The sequence below is a fragment of the Catharus ustulatus genome, chromosome 4 (assembly GCF_009819885.2).
Source record: "Catharus ustulatus isolate bCatUst1 chromosome 4, bCatUst1.pri.v2, whole genome shotgun sequence".
Taxonomy (NCBI): Eukaryota; Metazoa; Chordata; class Aves; order Passeriformes; family Turdidae; genus Catharus; species Catharus ustulatus.
This window is the reverse complement of record NC_046224.1, coordinates 14,033,174-14,046,464: the sequence shown is the minus strand read 5'-3', so window position 1 is coordinate 14,046,464 and position 13,291 is coordinate 14,033,174. Positions and strand designations below refer to the sequence as shown.

The window sequence follows — 13,291 nt, the reverse complement described above, 5'->3', positions numbered from 1 at the left end:
AAGTCTAGAAGACAACTCTAAAACTTTACTGACTGCTTAGGATTAAAGTAAAAATTGTAAATTACAGAAAATGAGATTTAAGTAAAGAAAAAGTGGTGAGGACTGCTGGACTTCATGTCCAGAATATTGCCTTCTGCAGCACCAAATTCGGGAGAGAAGAGATAACAGATTGAAAACAAGTGTCTGCAAAAACTTTGTGAACTTTACACATTGCTTGTGGATTGCTTTTCTTGTACATTATCTGAGCAAATATATTTAATCAGACTGCACAGATGTTACAGTTTTTCAAAGGCTGGGGATCAGAATAAAAAGTGTAAGGAAATTTTTATGTTTAAAACTTTTTTTAAATATTTGTTTAATTTTGGAAGTATTATTTTATAATATCCATTATATGGAAAAAAGAACTCTCAGAGTCCAAGGTGATGCATGTAGTCACAGAGCAAATGACAGGCAAAAGCTGTAGTGTTTGATTCAGGAATTAAAAAGGTAGCAATAAAACCTGTATTTCTCTAATGCATGGACTTTAAAATGTGTTTTCTGCATGTTCTTTTGTATGTTCAGATAAATCCACTCTGGACTATTTTTGAGGTACATGTCAGCAAGCAATTAAATACTGGTTTGACAGTTTCAATCAACTTCTATGCAACTTGCAGCACATTTCTGCAGTACTGTCAAAACATGCATACCCACAGGACGTGAAAATGATGTGAATTTAATTTAAATCTAAATCATTGATTCTAATGTGAGACTAATTGAAGTAAACCCTTTATTGTCAGTTGAATTAAGTCAGAGTTACCAATAGTACCTGTGATTGCAGAATTTCACAGCTAAGAATTACAATGTTGGGGGTGTGTAAAGCATTGCACACATCAAGCAACAGATTGTTCTTGTTTGCTATAGGTAGTTAAAGGATACATTTGAGGGCCTGTAACATCTTAAGGAAGCACTGTGTGTATGAGGACAAAAGTAATAAACCTGAGAAACCACTTCAAGGTACAGCAGCATTGCCCCTATAAGAAATACTATTTTTGTGTATTTTACTTGTGAATTCATTAACTCTTTGTGTATCATTTAGCATTATTGTCAATAAATTATATTAGTAGATATTATTTTAAAAACTCAAAAACTTCTAGAGACATAGAGCAGTGGAAGAATTTGTGTGACAGAAATACTGAAAAAAGTGTTGCCTCCATGAGCTCACTTGAAGAATTCAGGTTTAATATAGGAGGAAGGGAGGGGTGTTCCTTGTTAGGTTGGTTTCACTGGTTATCCTAGAAGTATTTAAGGATGATGTGTACGTAAACAAAGTACCTGAGCCACCTGCAGTGGTTCTGCTGAACCCATGGCACTGGTGAGGTGCCCAAGGGTTTGAAGTAATTAATAAGCAATTGAGAACAAAGACTGGGCTTTACATGATTGTACAGTATTAACTCTAACTGTTTTGAAAAGACAGTGGGATCATATCTTGGTACTTCAACTTGCCTAGATGTTTAGGTTTAAAGGTTTAAAGCTGTGTCCAACTCCAAATGGAAACAAAACTTGTTCTTAATTTTGTTGTTATGATAGTTCATCTTTAATAAGACAAACTGGTCTTTAGGAACCCCTAGGAGATCTGACCAAGAAAGAAGAAATCCTGTGCTAGACATTACATAAACACTTTCTGAAAAGATTATGTTTTCCTAAGAAAGCAGAGGGTAGGTTGTCTTTTCTTATGCTGTTAGAAGCTGTTTTTAAAACATGATTTGCATACATTTTGACACCTATATGGACAACACCTTCTTGGCCTGGCTAGAGAATTAGAAGGGAGAGAACCTTGTTTGTCATAAATCTCTGTATGAGTAGAATGGAGCAAATTTCATGCAAGGACTAACTGAAATCAAGTGAAAGGGAGTGGAGTAGCTGTTCCCTGCCTCAAATATGGACAAATTCTGATACATGGAAAGGATAAGCAGGGGAAAAAAAGGCACTATCCCAGGATATGGATATATCTCAGTCCTTCTAGGATTTTCCAAAAATAACAGTCTAATTTATGGATTTAGTAGCAGATTGTGTAGGACTAAGGCACTCCTCAAGTAAACCAGTGTTCCTCATTTTTCCAAGAATTAAACAAGAATCCAGAATCCCATGGGGTTTTCTGGAGGAGCTGCTGTGAAAAGTTGGGATTAGTCTCACCTGTAAGGCAATGTAAGCACAACTGAGTGTCTGTCAAGCTCCACTTGTTAGTTGGAGCTTTGTACTCTTCCTCAGTACAACAGTTTGATTTGTTTATTAAGGTCTAATGCTTTAAGAGTAAAAGGATTATCTTACAGGTCACAAACAGTTTTGTCGAGTGTGGGTCTGATAATGGATCAGATGCTTCATTTGTTGGAGGAGTTGAGTCAGGATAATTGCAGTTCATAGAAATCCGAGTCCCCTGTTTTCTTTTCTGCTAAATGCGGTTTAGATAAGATGTCTGCAGAAATAATCAGCTAGAGGTTCAGAGATTCTTCTGAAATAATCTCCACATGCAAAATCAGTACAATTTTGGCTTTCTCAAGCAGTCTGACTTGCATTTCTCTAACACCCCTCTTCTGTCCTTCGGTGCTGAAATATCCATGGTACTGAAACATAAGAAACCTGATTTGGGGTTCAGAGTGACGTTAATGTACAGATACAGAAAAACCTGAAACGCTTCATACAGCTGCCACTCAAACATACATGCTGTTGTTTTACTGGGTTGAAGTTTTTTTGTCTGAAGTCCCTTCTGGTTTTGCTGGTGCTGAATTGCCAAAGCTGTAGCCTTGTTTCTAGGTGGGAAAAAAATCCTGCATGTTGACCTACCTAGCAATGCAAGGAAACAAAATTAATTTTAGCACTATTTTAGGCCCGCACAGCTTTAGCAAGAAACATGTACACTCCCAACAGATTGGACTCTTGTTTCTGCATTTTAAAGTTTTAGTCCCAATGCACATTCCAGACTAGGCAGCCTCCGTGTGCTGGGTACTAAGAAATGTTTCTGGGTTCAAGTAGCTTAAATGTGCAAGCTGTCTGATAATGCCAGTGTCCATCAGAAAAGCACTTAATATTTAAATTTTGGGCCTCATGTTGAAAATTCTATGGGAGTATTCCAATGTACAGCATAAAAGAGTTACCCTAAGTGCTACTGGCATATCACTTTTTTTCTTCTATAGACACAAACCAGATTTTGTCAGTCCACTAACTACAGAGATTAGATGTTTTCTTTTCAAGATAGGCATAAAAACACCCTGATATCCTAACTTCATGCTGACATCAGGCAAGTTAACATCTATATCTAGGCTTTTGTAAGTAGGCAGTCTTATTAATGGTTTTATATGTAGTATTACTATAACCAGAAAAACATTTATAACCTGAAAACAAGTTACAAAAGAATCATTCTTAGCTACTTCTTATTTCATAGCTACTTAATTAAAGCTGACAAGATAAGCAAAGAAAGTGATCCTTCACCCCAAAAAAATCCTTTCCCCCATATTACCTACAGTTAATAGTTATTTTAATTATTGACTAATTTTTTTCTCAGCCTTTCTGCAGATTGTGGGTTCTGTGCAGAAATTTCTGTATTAAGATTCTAGAGTTAGAAAATAATTATTTCCTGTGCACTATTTTCTCAATATGATAGAATGTAGAACTTGTCAATTAGCACAAACTGTCTCTGTTAGTATCATGTTGTATAATTATTTACAGAAGTTAATCTATAAGGTAAATGTCTGTGGTCTTCAGCTCAACTGTACAAGTCCTTTCCTATTTAAATATGTGTGTTAACACTGCTGACAAATTTCCCTTTTTAGATAGAAAACTAAAGCATTGGTCATCACTTCCTGAAACCTTTGGTTTAGGTGATCTATTGATGGATCACTTGAGATGCTCAATATTAAGATACAGAAAACTGACAACATCTTGATTATATCTTAAACAAAAGCTGACATCAGCCTTGGTTTTCAGAAGATGGATTTTTATTTTCAGATAGTGAAAGCATTGCTTTGAATTTACTTCTAGATTCTTTGCATGGTTACTATGCATATTCCTCATCTCCCCCCTTCACCCCCCAAATTCTGATGCATTGTTTTGTTTCTTTATAGAAGTTAACCCTCCCTTAGTGTTACCCTGTGTTATATTCTAAATATTCATGATGATTCAATGCCTTACTGGCCATTCGAGACCTCTGATATGACCTTTATCACGTGCTGGCGTGAGGCAGCAATCACCATTCACTTTGCAGCAGCCTTGCAGCCCTGTGGTTCCCCAGAAATATTTGTTACAGCATGCTTTGACAGCTGCTCCACAGGCATAAATGTGAGATATACAAATAGGTGTTAGCAGTGTGTAATGTCCTCGTCATAAAGTGATGGAGGTATACAAAACAACCAGTAGTTCCTTTCAACCTTCTATTTCTCAGCTTAGCTGGAGCTTTTTACAAGCATACATTTTTCCTGGCTTTTTTTTTTTCCAGTCAGTTTTAAACATTTTACCTATTTGTCTTATTATTTATTTGCATGTTGACATTACTTGCCTATTATTTCTATACCTATTATTGCTTCTTCTGCTTATTTATACTTCCATGTTTTGTTGTGTCTCATTATTCCTTGACTGTAGTGATTGCCTCTTCTGTGAGGCATGTACAGCTGCAGTGAATGATTTCCTAAACAGAAATCGCAGAAGCATTCAGGGCTATTTTGTTTAGGTAGGCTTATGCCTCAAAAATATAGCGTTTTAATTTTACTACAAGTCTCATGCTCAAAATAAATTAAAAACCAAGCGATCAAACAAAGCCACAAACCAACTGGTTATGCACCTTCAAAGATCTGTTGGCTAAATTTCTGGGTTCCATTTTTGGGTCCAGTGGGTCAGGATGTCTTGAATCCTGTTCTCTCTTTGGTCCAACTGAAGTCACTGCCAGAGGGACCCACACTACACACTGCCTTCTGAAGAGCTTACTGTAATCTTTGTGAGTTCTGGTTCTGTTTTCGCACTCCCCATCTTCTTCCAAGGCCTCAGGCAGAAGATTCTGTGATTAAGACAGAAAATTGGGGCCATTCCTGCTCCTGCTCCACTGGGATTCCTGCATAGTCAGGAGGCTGTGCAGCCAGGGAATGCAACACTCCAGAGAACATCCTCCAGCTTAATTTCCTAGGGAATACCACTCCATGTATGTGTTCAAATATATGGAATTTAATCTTGAAACCTTGTAAAATGCCTTGTGGTGTGAGCTTGCATTTGTTGGTATGTTTCATGGTGGATACAGCTGGGATTTGCAGTTAAACTGAGGTCCCATGCTGGTCTGCTGCAAATTGCTGGGTTTGGCTGGGTTTAGTGGACAAGCCAACAACTCCTTGGCTGCAAGAGTTGCATGTACGTGAGAAGAGCTGAGTAGCTGCCCATTTAAATATAGTTGAAACAAATTACTTGTAATGGTACCAGGTAAACATTAAATATACTGCTATTCCAAATCTTGAGAGTTATGCCAAAGGAAGTATTTCTGGTTAATGGGGAACCCACCATTTCCAGCAGCAGTCAGCCGGCCGAGGGTTTGGCACAGGGCTGCCTTAACACGCAGAGCTGTGCCACAGCAAAGCTCAGCTTGTTGACTGAACTTTTTATTTTGGGTGGTGACACCATAGCTCTGATATCTGCATACTTGTGAGTATGGAGTACTTGTAAGAAGAAAAATAGGTGATAAAGACCTTTGTGTTTATCCAGCAGCTGACTGTAACAGGATCTTGATCCTTGGTTCGCTTGTAAAAATCGAAGATAATCAGATCCTCAGAAGCTTATTTTTTTTATTACCACCTACCATACCTTACTGTGTGAAGCTCAGAACCTGGATTTGGAGTTAATGTGGACAGTGTGTATATTCTTGCCGGCAGTGGCTGAAGCTGTGGCGCTGTTGGTCGAAGGACTGACTTTCTCTAAGCCTTCCAAAACTAAATTAGAAGTTTGACGAGTTTTCAGGAGAAAAATCGTGCGATAAGTGAAACGAGTTTTGCATTTAGCTCTGCTGATCCTGACCTTTCGCTGCTGGGGCTTTCCGTCCGTGGACAGGGAGCCGAAGGACGGCTGTCGGGAGCGGGCGGCGGCTCCGGGAGGGGGAGCTCCGGGCGCGCCGCTCTCCGGCCCGGCTCTGCGCTCGCCGCCTCCCGGCCCTGCGCTCCCGGCAGCCTCCGGCCGCTGACGGCGCCTGCGGCCCGGCGGGCCCCGCCGAAGGACGGCCCGGAGCCCGCAGGCGGAGCTGTCAGCGCGCCGGGAAAGGTGCTGCTGCTGGGCTTTGCAGCGGCGGGCTGAATGTGAGTGAGGGTCGCGACAGATCCTGCCTTGCTTTGTTGCGGCTGTGGTCCGAGCGGCGTGAGAAACCTGGTGTAGGAGCCGCACGAGGTTGTAGTACACAGCTGTTGCTGGGGGAAAACATCCCCAGCCTGCCATTCCTGCGCGGTGCGGAGGGAGGTGACACGTGTTGAAGGGCTGTGGGCAGCACCTGCGGTCTCCGAGGGAGCTGCGGCGTTCCAGGGTGCGAGGATGGCTCCGGCCCCCGCCCCGCGCCGGGAGGGCGCTCCTGGCTCTGCAGGAAGCCGAGCGCAGCCCGGCCTGCGCGACCGAGGGTGGCAGTGCCTCTTGGGCATTTGAAAACTGGCCTAATGGCTCACAGTAATGTAAGTGAGCAAAAGGTATAGATCTGTGAAGGAGGGGAGAGAACAGCAGTTCATTACTTTAGCAAACAAGGACAAAATAGATTAAATTAGGAGAATTTTAGACTGAGAACAGGAAGTGCCAATACTGAAACTTCATGCATAACCAGAACTTTGACCCTTGGTTATCTGTACTGTGATTATTTTTACTTCTTTTCCCAACTACATCAGCATGCTGTTGTGCAGATATGATAGTTCGTGTTGCTTACAGTCTTGGAATCTAATATAGTCTGTGATTTTTATTTTTATCTGCACAAATCTACACAAATTATTGCAAAGATTTTTAGCTTGAGAGCAGACACTAAGCTCAATTTGCTGCAGCCTCAGAAAGGTTAAAGATAAGTGGATGCAGGTAACTAGAATCTTAACAAGACCCATATTTTCAAGAAGTCACCTTGATTTCTCTCTTAAGTATGTGTTTCTATGTTCTGTGTTTTGTTTTGCCATTTTTTGGGTATATTTCACATGTGGCAATGTGGTTAAAAAAGTGTTGCAAACTGTGATGGGTAGTGTTTTAAAAATACGTAATTCATGGAGGGTTTTTTAAAAAATTGATTAATAACATGACAGTGGTACTAAAGTAGTTTAAACAAAATATGCCAGTGAGGAACTGCTGACACTTGAATTGGCAGCTGCCAAGTTTTTTATGCTGTTTTGTATTTATTCCATAGAGCTTTTTAAATGAAGAACAAGGCAGTTGCTGAGTGTTTGCTTTTGGAAGCCTCGATATGGCTCAAGATGTCCAATTTAAATTATTTCATTTAAAACTTTCATTATACTGAACTATTTTTTAAAAATATCTGATTTCTCTCAGTGTGCAGTTCTTGGAAAGAGAGGGATTACCTGCAAGCTTTAGGGGCTAAATTGTATCAGGTTTAATGTCGGCATTACCGCTTTACCTCTGCTATGGTGTGGTATGAATTACAGCTGGATTACTTGCTGTGTGCATGGATTACATTCTCCCTCTATTTGTTCTAATGAACTTAAAAGAAGAAAAACATAAAGTTCTATATCTCTGCTACATTTTTCTAAATGGTTATAAATCTAAGTGACACTAGAAAACTTCATTACACTTTTCAGGGGAAAAAATAAAACCTACTTGTTTACTTTGAAACTAGTGTTATCTGATAGAGGTGTCTGAGTCTGTGAAATATATGGCTGTTAAGTGAGCTCTGATTTCTGTAAAGTGAGACGTGTCCTGAGGTATCTAACCAGAGTTGCTTTATATTTAATTAAAATACAAAGCCAGCATCAAATGATTTCTTTAAAACTCACTGTATACCAGATTTTGACAGGTAATTATAGAGAGGAAGACATAAGTCCTACAAAAGTAGTCCATGTAACTCTGGTGTTTAATAATTTTACAGTTAGCCAGGAAGGGATGGGAGAACATGTAATAATTGTAATTCCTAAATTGACATAAAATTACTAACAAGAGAGAGGTCCCTGATAGAGGATGAATCAAGATAGCTTGTCAAAGAGAGCTCAGCAGGCCTTTTTCAGTATATTGACTCTGAGACTACATCTGGAGACAACAATACCCACTGTACTTGCAGGGTGAGAGCAGCCTGTTTTAGGAAGCAAACGCTAAAAGACTCAAGGTTGTGTTATACAATGCACTCAGTCTCCGTCCATACACTGTAATTCAGCCATGGATTAGTGCCAGATTAAAGCCAAAGGTGTGCCAGGAATGTTTTGAAAGGGAAGAAGAGCAGAAAAAGAAAATGCACCTCTTTTTGATTCGTGGTACAACTGCAGTTGTAACATGTGATGCCCAATGCCAACTGCCACACTTTGCTTTGGGGCCTTCAGGCCATAAAAGTTCACTGTCCTTTTGTAAGTGCCACTTCTGATGTTCTCTGAAAGTGTTTCATAGTCTGTTGCTAATCAAGTTCTTGGCTAGAATTGATATATTGGAGTGGGAGGAGCAGTAAGGGAGCGGAAGGTTTATTGTAAGTGTGGTTTGCATGTATGTGCTTGACAGATATGCAGGTGATTAGCTGGAAGTTGCAGGCTGAGATTTACTGTGGCAGTAGCCCCTGATACTTTGGTATCTTTCCAATGCTTTGGACAGGACAGTGAGTTTTTTCAGTGACTTAGTGCAGCGGTTTTGTTTTCATGGTCTTCCCTAGTTTGATGAGGCTCAGAGGCAGAGGAGAGAGTTGACCTAATCTTTTTGCAGTAAACAAGAGGTAAAGACTTCTGAACCTTCTGTTGATGTGATTGTTGAATGTTTAACAGTCTTTTGTTCCCAGTTGTTTACGGTAATTGAGTCCTTCCCCTTCTAGTGCTTGTGCTGCTGTCCTCATTAGTATGTATTCCAGGATAAATACCATACATGAGACTTGCAAATACTGTACAGCAGAAGATCTGTTCTCTGGTTTTGTTTGCTGAATATTACACCTTCCAAAATATGTTAGTCCCTAATACTGAGAATAGGCCTCATGTTCTTAGGTAAAACAGCAAAGACAGACAGCAGACTTTTTATAAGTGCCACTGCTATCACCTTTTAGGCAGTAGGCATTTAAGGATCTGAAATGTAAGGAGAAATAAGAACAAATAAAACTGGTAGAGTTCTCTTATAAGTAATTTCTATCATAGTGAATGTGCTTTTGAACTTTTTTTTTCCCCTTGAATTCCTTTTTTTTCCAGACCTTAAACAACTTGGAAAGTCAAGGAATTTGGGAATAGTGAGGAGGAAAGGAAGGGGTAATAAGGTTGTAGATGTAGGACCTGCAGATTTCTTCAAGTGTTGCAATGATCTGATGGGATAGATAACCCTCTTCCTCTAGCTATCCTTTGAAACTACTTGAGCAGTTCAGTGTAAATAAACCTTTTTTCTCTCAGTATTTAGATACAGTAGGTAAATCCCAGGGATGATAGTTGAGGCATGGTTAGTTTTGGTTCACTTGTTAGCCATTGCTGGTTAAATCTGCTGTACGGTCTAGCTGACAATTGGCAGACTCAGCAAAAAGCTTTAGAAAAAACTTGCTCTGTGATCCATTTGCCAAATACAGAGTTTAGTTCCTCCTCTGTAATCAAGCTGGAGTCAGTTGATTATAGCTGAGATTTATCATGCCAGTATCCTGCTTGTTGTCCTTTCCCTGTCTCTTTGGGCAAGTGACTCCCATTGCTTTAAAAAAATAAATTGAATCTCAAATTTAGAAGTATCTCTTGTTATCTCTAAACAGTAGGATTTCTTTCAACTATAGAACATGAATTTGATGAGAAGGGACAACTTCCAGAAGACTGTAGTCTCTTCTGGAGTTTGCTGTCTCCTGACAGATGGAGAAAGGTTTCAGTCCTTGAGCAAGAGCACAAATAGTCTGATTCAGAGGAAGCAATTGGTAGGTAAGAAATGTCATTTTGGATTTTTTCCATTTCCTTCCCCTTTTTTAATCTACCTTTGTATTTGTCAATTACACTTTTGGCATTGTGGCCAGGAAAACAGTTTCAAGCTGGTTGATGTTGCTGTGGCTGTGTTTTTCTTGAAGTTAGAAAAGTACTTGTTTTAATTTTTCCCTCATTTAGAATATCTGGTTTAAATTACTTAACTTTAAAGTGTAATCTCAAGTGGTCTCACAGCTCAGTTCCTCTGCACAGAGGCCACCCCAGCTGTATTTGAGGTGCCTCCTGTTTGCCATGCTGGCTGGTGCCTGGCTCTTGCCTTGTCACAAGTATCTGGTGCTTGTCTGCACCCAGCTCCCTGGCGGAGGCTGCAGCCCTGACACAGAATGCAGGAATGCACACAGCCAGCTCGGGCTTGACGCTGTGCCTGAGTTAATAAAATTTCTTGGGACCCAGAGCATGGGGGTAACACTGCCAGGCGGTGGCTTTGAAGTCTTTGCCATTTTCCCCAGTGCTCTTGCCTTTGGAAATGCTAAACAGAAACAAGCAAAGTGACTCACTTTAGATTGAATAAAGGACTTCAGTCTTATGCTGAAAAAAAAAAGATGCTGTGTAATTTTTGAACCCACAATGTCCCTAGAAGTGTAGGGACATTTGCACTGAGCTGCACCTCTGCTAATGAGCCCAGCTGGAGCTGATTTGGTTCTGCATCTCTGGTACAGATAATCTGTCCATGGATAATTGAGTGTTGACTATAAATAACCCACTTTGAAATCCTTGTCTTAAAATTGTTTTCTCTTCTTCCTGTTAGCTTCCAAGGTTACTCTCTTTTAGTCATTTCTTGGCTGACCAAGGGTTACTCTCATCTATTGGCAAACATATAACCTATTCATCTCTTCCCACCTGAAACGAAATGTTACACCATGCATGGGTGAAACCAGGTTCTAGCACTATAAAAAGCCAACTAAGTTCTAGTAGGAAATAATCATCCTAATGTTTTACATATGCTCCAAGTGACTCTTGTGGTTTAAACCAAAAATGCCTGACACACGTGAAACATTTGATACCTTGGAAATACGCTTATTGCACGCTTCTTCTCAGAGACATCCTGTTACATATACAACAGTAAATGTCTTCAGGTAAAACTAGTTCATTTGTATGGACTTGCTTCAAGTTGGCTTTCTAATCATCTTGGTTTGTTTGCTTACTGTCCTTGTTAAAACTCACAAGAATTGTTCTGAGTTGGGCTATGCCTTGCTTTAATGATATTGTTTTCCTATTAGCTTATAGAAGTTGTTATAGAAAGTAATTAGAATGCCTCATAGGAAAAATATCCTGTATCTTCAGCTAGTGAGCACCTACACAATTTTTTTTTTACCAAAAGTTTTTCTAAAATATCGTATGTGTGTGCTTCTGAGAAGATCCATGGAAAGCTGGAACCACCTGCATTGGGTGACAGGTTGTTCAGGACATTGGAAGTGGGAGAAGAGAAAACAGAATTGCACAACTGTGCTGTCACAGCAGTTCGTGCACCTTGGTACATAGTTGCACTGGAAATCACCTATCTCTTTTCCATGTGTCATTCCTGCCCATTATTCTGTAAGAGAGGCAACAGCAGTGGGTGAATAAACTTGGAATGCTTTAAATATATATGTGTATGTATATATATATATATAGCAGACATTTCATATTGTAGACGTAAAAAACTCTAATTACAAGAGCAATGATGGGAAATTTTTTTAATTATGAATGGAGAAATAGTTTATCCAAAAGGACTAATTTGCAGTATAAGAAGTTCATTGCAATGATGAATGGTCAAGAGGTGCATGAAGAGTCTGAATATGAAGTAGCTGTCAGTTGGACTCTCAGAAGTTGATTTGCATTTATTTCATCCATGTGCAGTTAGGTCTGAGTTTCCTTAGTTTGCACAGTTAGAAGTCATAAATTATGCAAGTTAAAGTGAAAACCAACTTTAGAATTAAGAAGCTGTAGGTAAATACAGAAGTAAAGAGTTTTTTAAAGGGAGAAGGACAGATTAAAAATGCCCTACAAACCCACTTTTGTATTTGGGTGTGTTTTTCAGTGTTGTCTCTTGAGTTTTTTTCTGTAGGAAGGTTAAGAATTTGGTTTCTTGTTTGTAAGAGCTATCGTATGTAATGAGCGAAACATGAGCAAGTGACCTCTTCAGGAATTGTTTTGCACATTCACTTCAGAGGCTGTGTGCTAAGGGGTTATCACTTGTGGTTATTCTAAATGCAGCATTATAAATAATGTATTTTCTTACCTCTGGCAAGTAACGTGCTTGAGAAATGAGTGAACTGATTTATCTCAAATATCTGGAATGAGGAAATACACTGAACTGACAGTTATGTGCTTTTGTAGTAGGTTTTGATAAAGCTGGTTGAAACGTAAACGTAGGCTCATTCAATTTTCAAAACAAAACAGTGTCCCTAGCTGGGCAGATCTGTATGGTTACCTGGATTTTTAAATGATGTCAGAACATTCCAAGGGAATTTATTTGATGCCTGGCAATACCCATGAGGAGTGGCAAACACAGAAGAGCAAGTAAAAAAAAATATATAAAGATTTTAGCTTGGATTTCCTAAAATATAATTATTGTAACAATGCTACTAGTAATAAAAATAATAATAGCAATAAACCTTATGTGGTCATATATATTTTCTATTTTGTCTGAGAATTTTTAGCTCTTTACTGATTTGGTTCAAAAATCCAAAGTTTCAGCAGTCTTGTGAAAATCAGCATCTGTGTGGAGACAGCTTAAATAATGTGGCCCAGAGAACAGTATTCCATGTGGCAGTAGCACATTTGCAGCTTGTACTGACAGCTGGCACATATTTACCTGCAGACCAAACAGAGCTTATCCCATCTCTTTGGGGAGAGGGACAAAGGACCGTGGATACAGGGTGAAATGATGAGGCTGCTGGGAGGCAAAGAAGTTCAGGGTAATAGAGATTCACCATTCAAACCGGCGTATTTTTAGGGAAAAAAATCCATTATTTCTGTGCTTAAGAAACAGCTTGTTAAGAAATACATCAATTCACTAGGTCCTGGGTTTGGATCCCAAGTAACAGAAAAAGCCAGAAGGTTTAAACAACAGATTCTATGCAAGTCCTGCAAAGATGTTATTCTGGGATAATTTCAGTGAAGTTACTGTTTCTCTGCAAGTTATTTGTATGGAATGATAAAATGAGATAATGATATGTGATCTTGATATTGAATAAAAT

General features: G+C 39.3%; 1 protein-coding gene across 6 annotated transcripts in view; it reads left to right on the top strand.

Moving 5' to 3' along the window:
* Positions 1–13,291, top strand: part of ATXN7L1 (ataxin 7 like 1) — a 111,760-nt gene that overhangs the window by 58,101 nt on the left and 40,368 nt on the right. The window contains exon 1 of one of the 6 annotated variants that reach the window (XM_033057822.1): positions 6,279–6,299. The exons of the other annotated variants lie outside the window; for them this stretch is intronic. The gene's annotated coding sequence lies outside the window, so the exon portion shown is untranslated. Of the gene's footprint in view, positions 1–6,278; positions 6,300–13,291 lie in introns of those variants that run through there. 6 annotated transcript variants of the gene reach the window in all.